Below are 13,334 nucleotides of genomic sequence, written 5' to 3'. Positions count from 1 at the left end.
ATTTTTTATCGATAAAGACCTTTTTTTGCGGCATCAACTGCTAGGTTATTAGCCGCGGACTTTTTTTTTCACCGTAGTGTGTGCTGGTCAGGCCCTATTCCCCGAAGCCCCGATACATTCGGGAGGGCGCGCCAGCATTATCAACTAATGACCACTCCCCACACCGTGGGGTAAGTGATCATTGGGTTCGAGAATCATGTGCCCTGAGCAAGCGCAATGAGCCAAGAATGACAGCCTTCTGCATCTGTGCGGCTAAGATTTCTGCCTTAGTGCGGCAAGCCGGTATGATTTTAAGATTCGAGAGTAGAGAGGACATCATTCCACCAAGGACTCCAATAATCAGAACAACCATCTTGACAGAGTGATCTGGATAGAGTCTGCGGAGTTCGAAGAGAAAATCTCGATATTTTATCCGTTTTTCCTCCTCTTTTCTGACGATATTTGTCTCGCCAGGAGCTGAAAACTCCACGACAAATATCGTTTTGGTCTGGTGGTCGAGAAGGACTACATCAGGCTTATTATCTTGTATGAGCCTGAGGGTGGGGAACGAATAGTTTCAATAAATTCTGCACTTCTCGTTCCCCACAACGAATTCAATATCCCCCGGAGCGTAGGGCAACACCGGTGTTTCGTCAATACCGTAAGAGTGCCGTAGATGGTAATATAGCACTCTAAGGGCCGCGTTATGTCGATGGATATAGGCCGAGACCGTATATGCTGGACATGCTGATAGCAAGTGCATTAGGGCCTCGAGCGCCTCGCGGCAGGCCCTACACCTTGTGTCAGGAACCTCTATACTCATCACGAAACTGCGGTAGACTAAGGTGTTGAAGACACCATCCTGGCAAGCCATGATGAACTCCTCAGTTTCCGACTTCAGCCCACTCGACCTGAGAAAAGCGAAGGTCAAGCGCTTTGATAAGCCAAGGTCTCCAATGCTTTTGAAGAAGACCCCATGCATTGGCTTATCCTTGTGTTTCCGCAGAAGTGAGGTGATCTCTGCGGCTTTTTGCTGAACAGGTTCCAACTCGGTGACAGAGTTGTGGTCACCTCGTTCAGTGTCGAAAACTATACCGAGTTCATCAGCTGCTCGAGCAGCTGGCCAAAAGAGAAATGCTCCAATTCCTGCTCTCTTATAGTCATGGACCATGCAGAGAAGCGGATCCGAACTCCTGACGACTTTACAGGCTGTATCCAGTACCATTCTGTCATGTAGATACTCCAAACTCAAAAGTTCACGGCCTCCATATTGTCGGGGGAAGTACAACCGTGGAACGGACGATTTGGGATGCAAACTCCAATAGATATGCATCATTTTTCGGGTATTTACGTCGAGTTGATACAGAGTAAGATTGGAACGGCAAGCATATTTGTTGCAGCAACTTCGTTCTTCCCCGACAGTTCCGATGAGCAGATCTGTCGAAGTTTGTGCTGATACTTGCCGCGGAGAGGGTTTTTTATTAGTATTATTAGTATTATTATTATTAGTATTATTATTATATGCAGCTCGTAACCGGAAGCCGGACAGACTGAGTGGAACAACGCCACTCACAAGTGATAACCTCTCTGAAGAACTCTCATAAAAAATCCGATACATCTGGTCATCGAAACTGTTGGGTAGATCTAAGTTGTTGCTACAAATATGTTTGCCGCTTCGATTCAACGCTTCTCCTTTGGATTTTTGAAGTGGACTCGGAAGGAGCTGTATCAACTCGACTAGGGACCCAAAAAATGATGCATCTCCATAGGGTTTGTAACCCAAACTGTGTTCTCTAGGGTTATATTTCTCCCTACAAAAAGGAGGCCGCGGGTTTTTGAGTTTGGGGTGTCTACACTACAGAATGCTACTGGATAGAGGCTATATAGTCATCATTAGCTCGAATCCCCTTCTCTACAGGGTCGAAGACAATGGAAAAGCAGGAATTGAAACGTTTCATTGTGAGGCAGCTGCTGAGAAGCCTATGAACTTGGATTTGTTTTCGACAATAAATGAGGTGAGCCCAATTTTTTGACTAAGTTAGAAACCATTGGATTAGAGTCGTAACGACTACAACGACTACACAAGGATAAGTAGATGCAAGGGATCTTCCTTAGAACAGTGAAGACATCGGTTTATCAAAGCACCTGACCTGTGGTTTTCTCAGATCTAGTGGGCTGAGGTCGGAAACTGCTGGTTTATCAAGGTATGCCAGAATAGTATCAACCATGGCCACGTGATGGGTATAGAGGTTCCTGACACCAAATGCACTTGGAACTGAGGCGCCTGAGAACCTGATGCCTTATTATTAGTCCGAAAACTCTTACGGTATTAACGAGACATTTTTTTGCCTTACATTCCGGGGCATACTGATTCTGTTGTGGGAAATGAGAAGTGAACTATTCTTCCTTTTCCTAACGTTGATACAAACTAATAATCCTGATGTAGTTTTCCACGACAATCAAATTAGTATGATATTTGACGTGGAGTTTTCAGCTCCAAGTGAAGCAAATTTCGTCCAAAAACGGTTAAAACATCGATACTTTTTTCTTTGAATTTTGCAGAATCTTTACAGACCACTCTATTAAAATGGCTCCAATTATTGGAGTTACCGGGTTACCGCAATGCCCCCACAAAAATGTTGGCCGGAAAAACGTAGAGGGGTGTCATTCTTGCCTCAATGCATATACTGAATGATTTTCGGTCCCAATGATTGGTCATTGGTTGATGATGCCGGTGTATTCTTCGAATATATCGGAGTTTCTGGGAGAGGGCCGGCCCGGCAAATAAAATGATCAATTCCCAAAACATACCAGCTAGCTGTGTACTCCGACAAGAATAAAAACCATTGAAGTGAGGCAAGTTTGCAGTATATTTTGCCAAATTACATTCCACAGATCTAATAACAAGTTACGCACCTCATTGCTACTAACGTTACATTTTTACTGTTACCAATTTCAATGTTACACAAGTATATAATATGAAGATTTCTTGCATGGCTAGATGAAGAACTAATAAGGAAACAGATCGTGACAGAGTGATACGACCTCAATGTGGCAAATGCGAAATGAAGACTTCTGTAATGATAATTATTAGATACTGTTTGTTTATCTCGATGCGAAAACCAACAGCAGGCGGTTACAAACTGTAACATTGCTTCAATTGAAATCGCCATTACTCATAATTTTAAAACCGCATCCAACATTTTGTCTTATATTGTGGGAAAAAGTAGATCTTTTGTTTTGGATGAAACTTTGTTAGTATATTTTTTCTTGTGGTTGTCAGGATTGAAAAAACCTGAGAGCAAAACTTGCGAAATATCTTTGATGGAATTGGCCGATACTTGATGAAAATCCATAACTAACGTATTCAATAAACACTTCATTCTGAGATTTTTATTGAACAGTTTTACAAAAACGCAACACGTGTTTCACCATAAACACTAAATAGATTTACAAAAACGCAACACGTGTTTCGCTATACAATGGCTTCTTCGGACATGTCTCTACTCCGTGTCTTACATAGTACAAATACGCCCGAAGAAGCCATTGTGTGGCGAAACACGTGTTGCGTGTTGGTTTCGAGGAAAACCAAACTTAAGATGAGCGAAATTCCTTTCTCAACTGTACGTTAAATAGTGATACGGGATTACCAAAACCTTTAGATGTTCATCTAATAAAATCATTGAAAAAAAAAAACAATATACGACTGTTACAAAACCGATGAGATACCTACAATTGAAATCATAAGGAAGAAATTGAAAACTTCTGGTCATAACGTGAGCTGCTGTGACAAAACTCTTCAAAATTGGATAAAGAAACTAGGATTTAGATTTAAAATAATAAACAAACGTCAAACAGAAAGAAAGCAGAAGAATAATGGAATTGGGTGACAAATAACTAAATATAGACAAGAACAACGGCAAATTTTCTATTTGGACGAAACTTGGTATGACACTCACGACACAATTACGAAAGGGTGGACTGATGGTTCGAGAATGTGTACGCCTAACATGCCTGCGAACAAAGAATCGCGACTAATCATTGTGCATTGCGGAGGAAGTAAATTGAAAATAACTAAAGATCCAAAAGATTCAGTAGAAAATAGAATTTTTTTCAACATTCATAAAAATATTCAGGACTCCCTTTTTCTGTTTATACAAAGGAAGGAAAAAATCTGATACCTGTTCAAATCTGTTTTTCCGTTAACCAGCTATCGTCCCCCTGCGAACGACATCTCTCAAAAGTCGAAACTTGTACGAGCTAAGGACTAACGAGGTCTTACCTTTTAACGTGTGATTCCTAAAAGGGGTTGGACGTGAAAGTCGATAGTTCGGCCTTGTGGTTTACACAGCGGTCGATGTGAGTAGAGCAAATTACCCACGTCAATCCACCAGGTTACCGTCCTACCTACGTTGATGATATTGATAGTAGTCCGGATATTTCTCTCATGTATAAACCGAAAGAAAGTATCGTTTTTTTGAAAAAATTATAAAAAAAAACAGAAATTTCACTAGCAGTAGCTGATCGAAAAATAAAGCGGAGTAAATCAGGACACCTGTGAGACAGCAAAGATACGATACGGAAATAATAACGTACCAAACATTGACTTTGATGAATTCAACAACAAATATGGGTTTTTCACAACGTCATGCATAATTTTTCACACCACCAGTAACCGAGGACTTATTTGTTTTTAGATTTATACAGAGTCTTTGAGGGCTAATAAATTGATACAAAAAATAATTTCAACATTTCCAAATTTTGAAGGAATTCACCGATTCTTGTTCTGTGGATATTATTTACAGAACTAGCATTTTGGTCAGGACTTTCATTGAACTGAATTTTTCATTTTACTTTGAAAAATCATGAAATCACATCAGTAATTATTTTTTTTAAGCGTTTGGGGAACAAAATGATATTCAATAAACTAGTTACTGCTTCAAGAAGCAAAAACAGCAAATGGCACTTCACGTCTCCTTCTCATATTAGAAGGAAACTTATGTCAGCCCCTCTGCCTAAGGAGCTCAGGCACCATGCCCATTGGTAAAAATGATGAAGTATAGGTTGTGTGGGGACATTACAAAGAACAAGTGGGAAAAGTTGTTCAAGTGTACAGGAAAAAATTTGTTATCTATATTGAGAGAATTCAACGAGAAAAGGCAAATGGTGCCAGTGTAAATGTGGGAATTCCACCTCAAAGGTTATACTTGTTAAACTCAAATTGGACAAAGATAAAAAAGATTATTGATCGTAGAGCCAAGGGACGATTGGCTGCTCTTGGAAAAGACAAAGGCAAATACACAGAAGAATCTGCCGCTTCCGTTGTGGAAACATCTCAGTATTATAGCCTTAGTTTGTACCTATTTTAGTACCTAAAAGGGTGTATTTATGGTTTTTTTGATAGAATTTTGTGAAAAACTCATGGATTTTACCGTTATTCATTGAAAAAATTATCAACTTCAATTATTAAAACTAGCAGGCGGTCCATACTTCAATAAGTGATGAGGACTTTCCAGGATTCAAAAGGGAGAAAAGAAGTTTTTCAGATCTGAAGTTATTTCTATAAAAAATCAAAATTGGCTTCCAATTCTGAACCAGAAATCTGAAATATCTTGTTTTTTGTAGGTATTTCAATGTATATAACCTTTTAGTCGTCAAAATGCAGCAAATACAAATGCAGAATGTTTGTAAATATCAATTCTAACCGTACATCATCTCAATAAATTTTACTGATGTCCATATTGTTATGATACTATACTCTGTAATGATATAATGCTTCAAAAAAAATTCAACAATATTTACTTTAATTCTCTACTTTTCCTCAGCGATATGTTGTTAAAATGATCAAAACGATATGTATTGAAAAATAAGGTGATGAAATAATATAACCACTTTATCTTTATAATTCAGTGACACCTCTCTAATTAGGAGAAAGTGCAAAAAAGTGTACGGACTAATGAGAGAAACCAATTACTGGTAAATTAATTAGAAATCTTGTTGACGACTCTAGTCTCCATTCAAATCAAAGATACTTTCAGGGTTCACTATTTGCCCAGCTATCTACGTTCCATTTTCTAAATTCGTGGAAATACATTAGTCTCACTCATTTAAATCTAAAAGTACCATCAGAACTAATCACGACTATAGTACCTCATTACTTTCCGTTCATTCAATACTTTATTTCGATGATGTTTCACTTCCTCTAATGGTTATTTAGATGAACTACTCCTATGATTCATTTTGTGATATCATCTTGACCTTGACTTCCCGTGATTTCAATAATAAATTATAGTGGCATATCTAATGAAACTGTAATAAATACGCTGATGAATGATGGGTAATGAATCACTCAGAGGTTTCGACGTGAAATAGTCAACAATTTAGTCGACAGGTCATGCAGAAAAATGGACTGTAATTTTTCAGTTAATACCTCAACAGTATTGACTATCATCAATCAATTGGGAAATTTAGGTATGTTCACATCTGGGGAGAAAATTCTCTCTATGATTGATAAATATAGTGATAGTGATTACACAAGCCCCTCTGACTTGTTAGCCAAAGATTAAACAGAGGCCTGCTATTGAAATTACTATGCAAGGTGTAAAGACTTCCTCTTTTCGGAAAAAAATAGCATTGGAGACACACTTTACAACACATGATAACGGTGCAGGAAATAGTAAATCAGTTGACACTAGAAAATTAAACAAACTACAGGTGATGTTTACGGGCCACATGACATCGAAGTACGTTTTTGATGTGAACTTCTAAATCACAAACCGTGTAGAATAGATGACGAAAAGTAATTCCGAAAATATGCTTGGTAGAAAGATTTGGTATAGAGACGGATCAAAAACTGAATATGGAACGGAAGCTGTGATTTTATATTACAGCTACCCGTTCGGTAAAGCGGTCGATGTAACCGTCAATGTAAATGTAAGAAAATTAAAAATGATATAGATTTAGAGCAGTACCACAGAAATACTCCTGAATATACAAAACTGTTTTTACAAGATGTAATCGCAAGAAATAAATGATTTTTGGGAAAGAAAGTTTTTGGCTTTCTACTACTCCATTTTGATACAAAAAAAGAAGAATGAGGGAGTCTTCCAAAGAAAGGAAGGAAGTAACTCTATACATGGATGTGTAGATCATGCAAAGAAGTAACTTTCAGACACAAACTGAAAGAAAGTCCTCCTGAAACAGCTACTTTCATATAAACATTAAATTATACGAAATAAAAAACTCTTTCGAAACAAATACTTCTATATGAACACTGAATTATACAGAAGATACTTTTCTCTACTCAACAACATTCGTTGTGGAATAAAAATCAGATATCATTTCCATGAGTTCTACTTTAAATGAATGGTAACAAATTGCACTTACATAGAACACTGTCATCCTCACTGGTATACATCGATGTTTCGCCCTAAGACACTCGCCCCAAGGCTCTTCAGTACCAAATTGGATAACATTATAGAAAATACACACACTTCATTCATGAATTACGATTTTCCAATGTCACGGAATAAGCTTGATCTGCTTATGTCATCGATGACATCGTAATGACATTCATTCACCTATTTGATTTAATCCCAGCCAAGAGGAATCTTTTCCAAAAATTAATCACTCCTAAAAAATATAACCCCTTCAATTCAAATAAATGATGTTTCACCAATCGGATTCAAAGTGAAAATGAAAAATAGTTACAGGAAAGACCATTTTTATTATTTTTCTGCCTTGAATATTTTAGATATTTCGACTTTTTCTTTCAACTGACATATCCTATGGATATTACTGGAGTTCTAGCCCAACACTCAGTTCAATTAAAGTAATTAAAGAAACATATTGATCAGTATTCATTATTACCTATAACGTAATCTGGATTTTGAAAAGATTATAGTTGTACAACGGCACTTCTCCATATTATTGATGATATTGTTAGAGCTTCAGACAAAGGTGGATGTACTGTTTTGGTCTTGATAGATTTTAGCAGAGCTAATCAACCAAGCTATATTGCTTGTAATTCTACATTACATAGGACTGTCAAATAATGCTAGGAATCTCATGGCATCATACCTTCGAGATCGTAAACAAATTGTTTTAGTCGATGGTCAATCCTCCAATTATATGGATTCGAAATGTGGAGTACCCCAGGGTTCCATTTTGGGACCATTGCTTTTTGCTGTGTATACTTCCTGTCTAGTGAAAACTCTTCAGATCTGTAATGAGCACTTTAGTAGCGGATGCTACTAAAATTTATTATAGTTTTCACCCCTGTATGGTAGTGGAGTCATATGACCGTATAAATGAGGGACTTGATAGGTTCATTGATGTTGCAGAGGATGATTGTCTCAGTATTAATTGCAGTAAATCTAATGTTATTTTTTGTGGTAACAAAAGCAAACGAGATGACATTTCTGAGAGTGTGAGTATTGCAATAAAAAATGAAGTACTTAAAAACGTAAGTAAAGCCAAAAGTTTAGGTATAATATTGGACTCCAATTTAAAATTTGAAAAAAACATAAATCAGCTTATTCAACGTGCATATTTCACTCTTGAAACTATATATGGCAATAGACATTTCCTCCCCACTCGAATAAAATCAAATTCTTGTGAGTCATTAATACTGTCCATATTCAATTACGCAAATGTACTGTATGGTCCACTCTTGTCCAGCCAATATCGAATAAAAATACAAAAAGTACAAAACGATAATATCCGCAGAAGAGAACATATTTCACACAAATTGAAACATGATGGTTGACTAAATATGAGCACTAGAGGGAGACTACATGCTGCTGTCTTTTTTGAAAAAAATATTTTCGGTAAAACACCCTCAAATTTACACAGAAAAAGCACATATCGATCCGACATACATAATCTGATATAAATGAACCCTTTCAATGCCAATCTTCAGATGAGAAATATTCAGGAGTAGTTATACTTAACAGATATGTTCAATATCAGGTCCCTGCCATGTTCAAATCCTTCAGTTTGCAAAAATTGAAGAAGGCCTATAAGAAACACTTGTTTTCAATGCAATCCTGATATACGTATGATGAAAATTAGATTAGAAATAGCTGTAAATGTTTAACTTTCATTATTTTATATTGTTAAGTTCCACACACCTAGCGATATACTTAAGTTTGAGAGAAAGAACAGTTTGTGAGCTACTTTTATATCATCTTATAAAATGATCTTTACCTTCTGCTCTGGGCCCAATTTACACTATATATGTATTCTTTTCATTTTATATATGGAAGCAATGAAGTCGATTATTATTATTTGCTCTCAAAAATACGTTCTTCCATCAAAATCGTCCTCCAAGAGTTTTTGGAAGGAACACATGAACGATGCCTAGAATGTTCTGAAGAATACAAAAATTTATTAATATACAGGGTGTTAATTCTAAATATGAAAGTTGATATTGACCTCTGTTACATGATATACCTTGTATAAAAATCTTTCGTTGGAAAAAAGTGGAATAAAGTAACTAATCGGCTGTTACATACTAAATTTTCATACACCACAAACCACAAGTGATTCAACATCAAGAGAAAGTCATTAAATGATTCATCGAAACACATGTACAAAAAGTTGTTGACCGCAACAAATTCAACGAGTGTCAAGTGTTTGCGGCTTTCGATTTTGCGGCATCTTCTTGTATAGTTGGTTTTCCATTCTAATGTGCCACTTTGTAAGAGAAGACGATTCAACAATGGCTTGTAAAAACTGTGCGAACGTTAAAATAACGCTTTTTAAAATCGTTGATGTTCCGTACGTGGGAATGTCTGAAATAGTCTTCGATGTGGGCTATTTCTCATTATTATCCGCATTTGCGGAGTTACGATGCCCACAAGGAAAATCCGTGAAATTACTTAAACGGGAAGGTGATTGACATCACCCATATAAGTTCCAGAATCACAGAAATCCCGTTAAGTGAACGATGAAGAGAGAATACTAATACTTGATGATTCAGGTCAGAAATAGAAGACATTCTGAAGTCTTCGAAAGACTACTAGCAGATACTTTCGGTTGAATTAAAAAAGATTCTATTCTGGGATCAATTATTGATCAAACTACAGTATTACTGTGACCAATGAAACATGGACCAAACTAAAATCAATTTTGAAAAATTTAGTAAAGCCTTTATTCATAGAGAGAGGGAGAGATAGAGAGAGAGATAAAGCCTTTGTTCAAAAGTGCAATTCCATTTCATTACCTGATCATATTCGTTCCCTTCCGAAAAAAATGAAAGAGAAACATGCAGAAAAGTCCATCGTTAATTAAATCTTCGAACTCAATTCAAAATATTCATGAAAAATAATGACATACTAATTTTTTATAATGTACCAGAATTACATTTTTACTTTTATCAATGATTTCCTCACACTCCAAATACAATTTGGAACTAACCAACCCATGCCCAATCCCTGAAGAAATGGGATGGAACCAAAGGATGCGGTCTTGCCAGGATCACCCTGAGCGACGCTGGGTAGCTGGCGCCGAAGAAATATCTGGCGATGACCAGGAAAAACCTACGCTTAACAGTAGGATTTCTAACTTGCCACTGAGAAACTAAGAAAACACTTCCCTAATATGGGGCTAGGGGACACACCTCTAGGAAGGATATGTGAACAGGAAGATGAAACTGTCAGGCATGTCCTATGCGAGTGTCTGGAGTTATCGTCTTTAAGAGAGTGTGTGTTCGGCGAGATATAAAGGAGATGTCTGCTAGTAACCTGTCCACCTTCTTGGAAAGGACAGGATGGACGATGACCTAGGAGGACAACTCCTCAGGAGGATGTACAATGGGTCACATGTGCCCTAAGTGCTGTGGGCTTACACTCCCCCTCCCAACTCTACAGATAAAGGCAAACTAATATTGATTGTTATTCAATACAGGAATTCTCAGCTGATGATTATTTTGACGATCTCCAGCAAAACAAATTATTCCTCGATTTCATCGTCTGTGAATGTATTATTGTCATTATGTAGAACTCAGAAGATTGAAAGAATGAAACGAACAAATACACTCTGCAAAAATATACAGATCGTGAACAGAAGCTTCTCTCATAAACAATTCTGAAGAAAAAACCATTTCGAAACAACTAATTCCGTATGAACATTGGATTACACGAAGGGTACTTTTTCCTATTCATTTTGTACTCCATACATTTGTTATGAAATTGAAACAGATCTACAGTATTAAAAACAAAACGATAATATTACCAGATCTATATTGATCTCCACTGTATTGTCATTTCATAATTTAACCAAATACCTTATGCAATTCATGAATGAATTTTCTTGAAAGAAAGTTTTTGACAACAACTCTGAAATATCTTATTCTCCTGTCGCAATATTCTTGAAGAGAATTTGTTGGAAAATTGCTCACGTTCCGCCTATTCCCAAAAAGGGCAAGAACAATCTTCCAAATAACTATAGACCTAACCTCACCTACTCCAGGTAGGTTTTCAACATATGGAATGAAAGTTTTTCTCTTGACGATCCTAGTTGGGGTTACATCGACGTTTTCACACCTGGCCCGCTCGGATTATACTTCGCTGTACCCATTTCCAAAGGAACTCGAACCAGTATTTTGCAGACTTTTCAACCTGTCTTACAAGGAAAGGGTTTTTCTTTCTTGTTGGAAAATTGCTCGCGTTCAGTATATTCCCAAAAAGGGCAAGAAATATCTTGCAAATAACTATAGACCAGTCGCTTTGCCATCAGTGATATCAAATCATAGAGAAAGCCGTAAACCACCATATCCTTGAATATTTGGAAGGCTTCAACATCAATATGGCTTTCGGAAACAAATATCAACAGGCGACTTTTTATCGTATGCCACTCATATTTAGAATAACGCAATCGAGAAACATGGAAAGTGAAGAGCTGTTGCGCTTGATATTTCTAAGGAATTTGGTCGTCTGTGGAAATATTGCTTTGCTGACGACAGCACACTTAATACCACAAAAACCCACGCAAGTAGTGTTAAAATCTTTGAAGTATCAGTTTCGCCTACAAAAGATAACAGTTTTCAAAGATTTTCCAATAGAACAATTGGAAAAAATTAAATCTAAATAAAAAAACGGCCACAACCAAAACTACCCTTTGAAAATATACATGGATCTAGATCCTCTTTTGTATACATGCTTTGATTGGCCAATCAAATTGCCATCTCAACATCATTAGACTGGACTTGACGCCAAAATATTTTCGTCAATTAATATTCAATTATTTAATAAACACTGTCTTTGGGTTCGTCCCGTTCCTATAAAACTAAATACTTCTGTAATTTCTCAATGCGGTTTTGGTATATTGACAATTGTGATTATGAAAACATCGTGTTATCATTACTATTATGTTTCCAAACTTGAATTGTATGTTTTCTTTCTGATATATTCATGTAATTCGTCTGATCAGTCTGTTTGGACGAATAAATGAATAAATAAATTAATTAATCGTTTTATTTGAAGGTATATTCAACTCCTTATGTGAACTATTTATTGCCATAAATTAGATAATGAATTGTATATCTGTTATCAGTCTATTAATTATTAATTTTTTAATTAATATAATATAATTGAAATATTTATTAATTTTTTGAGAGCTTTAGGAAAAGTATCAAAATATATTTGTATATTTACCAGTATATTTTTCCTTTTTCCTTGTCTGTATATTCCTGAATATTGATTGGTGTTTTCTTTTCTTTTTCCAGTTCGTTTCTTTCTAGGTTCCAGTACCATTTTTCTCCATCTATCTTTAGTTTTCTATATCCAATTTTCACATGTTTTCCTTCTTTTCTTTCTTCTTTAGCTTGATTTCTTATCTTTTTTTCAATTTCTCTTTGTTCTTTTGACATATCATCATTTACATATACCTTGTATTCATTGATCCTGCTGAGTTTGTTTTTATTTTTCATCACTTTCTGTTTTTCGTTTGAGTTTTCCAATTGTAGTAGACATATTTTATAACCTATTTTTCTGGCATTTCTTATTTTTAAATCGATGTCCATACTATTTTTAATGAATGAAGTCATTCCTTCTTTCAACTCCTCTTCATCATTTGTTGTGATTGGTAGTCCTTGTTGGTTTGGTGTTGGGACTAAACTCCAGTAATGTTCATTACTACATCAAAGGTTCCAAACTGTGCATCACATGTATATTCATATATTTAAAAATATGGATTCTGATTCGGCATTTCTTGAAAAAAAATTTAGATAAAATTTAAATAACAAAACTTTGTACCTGTTCCCTATGAAATAATTCTTATTGTCATCAGTTGAAAATGGATAACACTCCCTAAAAGGGCCCACCCTCTCAAACGAATCAAAAAGGGTCAGTAGA

At 36.2% G+C, this 13,334-nt stretch overlaps 1 protein-coding gene and 1 pseudogene across 5 annotated transcripts in view; both read left to right on the top strand.

Moving 5' to 3' along the window:
- LOC141485298 (uncharacterized) overlaps positions 1–13,334 on the top strand; it is a 114,851-nt gene that overhangs the window by 44,561 nt on the left and 56,956 nt on the right. The gene's annotated exons all lie outside the window — the stretch shown is intronic.
- Positions 4,892–5,363, top strand: LOC141485299 (large ribosomal subunit protein uL24 pseudogene; annotated as a pseudogene).

This window comes from Leptinotarsa decemlineata, unplaced genomic scaffold (assembly GCF_025532065.1).
Source record: "Leptinotarsa decemlineata unplaced genomic scaffold, Ldec_3_MD MMD2_tig00026314_RagTag_RagTag, whole genome shotgun sequence".
NCBI lineage: Eukaryota > Metazoa > Arthropoda > Insecta > Coleoptera > Chrysomelidae > Leptinotarsa > Leptinotarsa decemlineata.
This window is presented reverse-complemented; position numbering and strand designations above follow the sequence as displayed.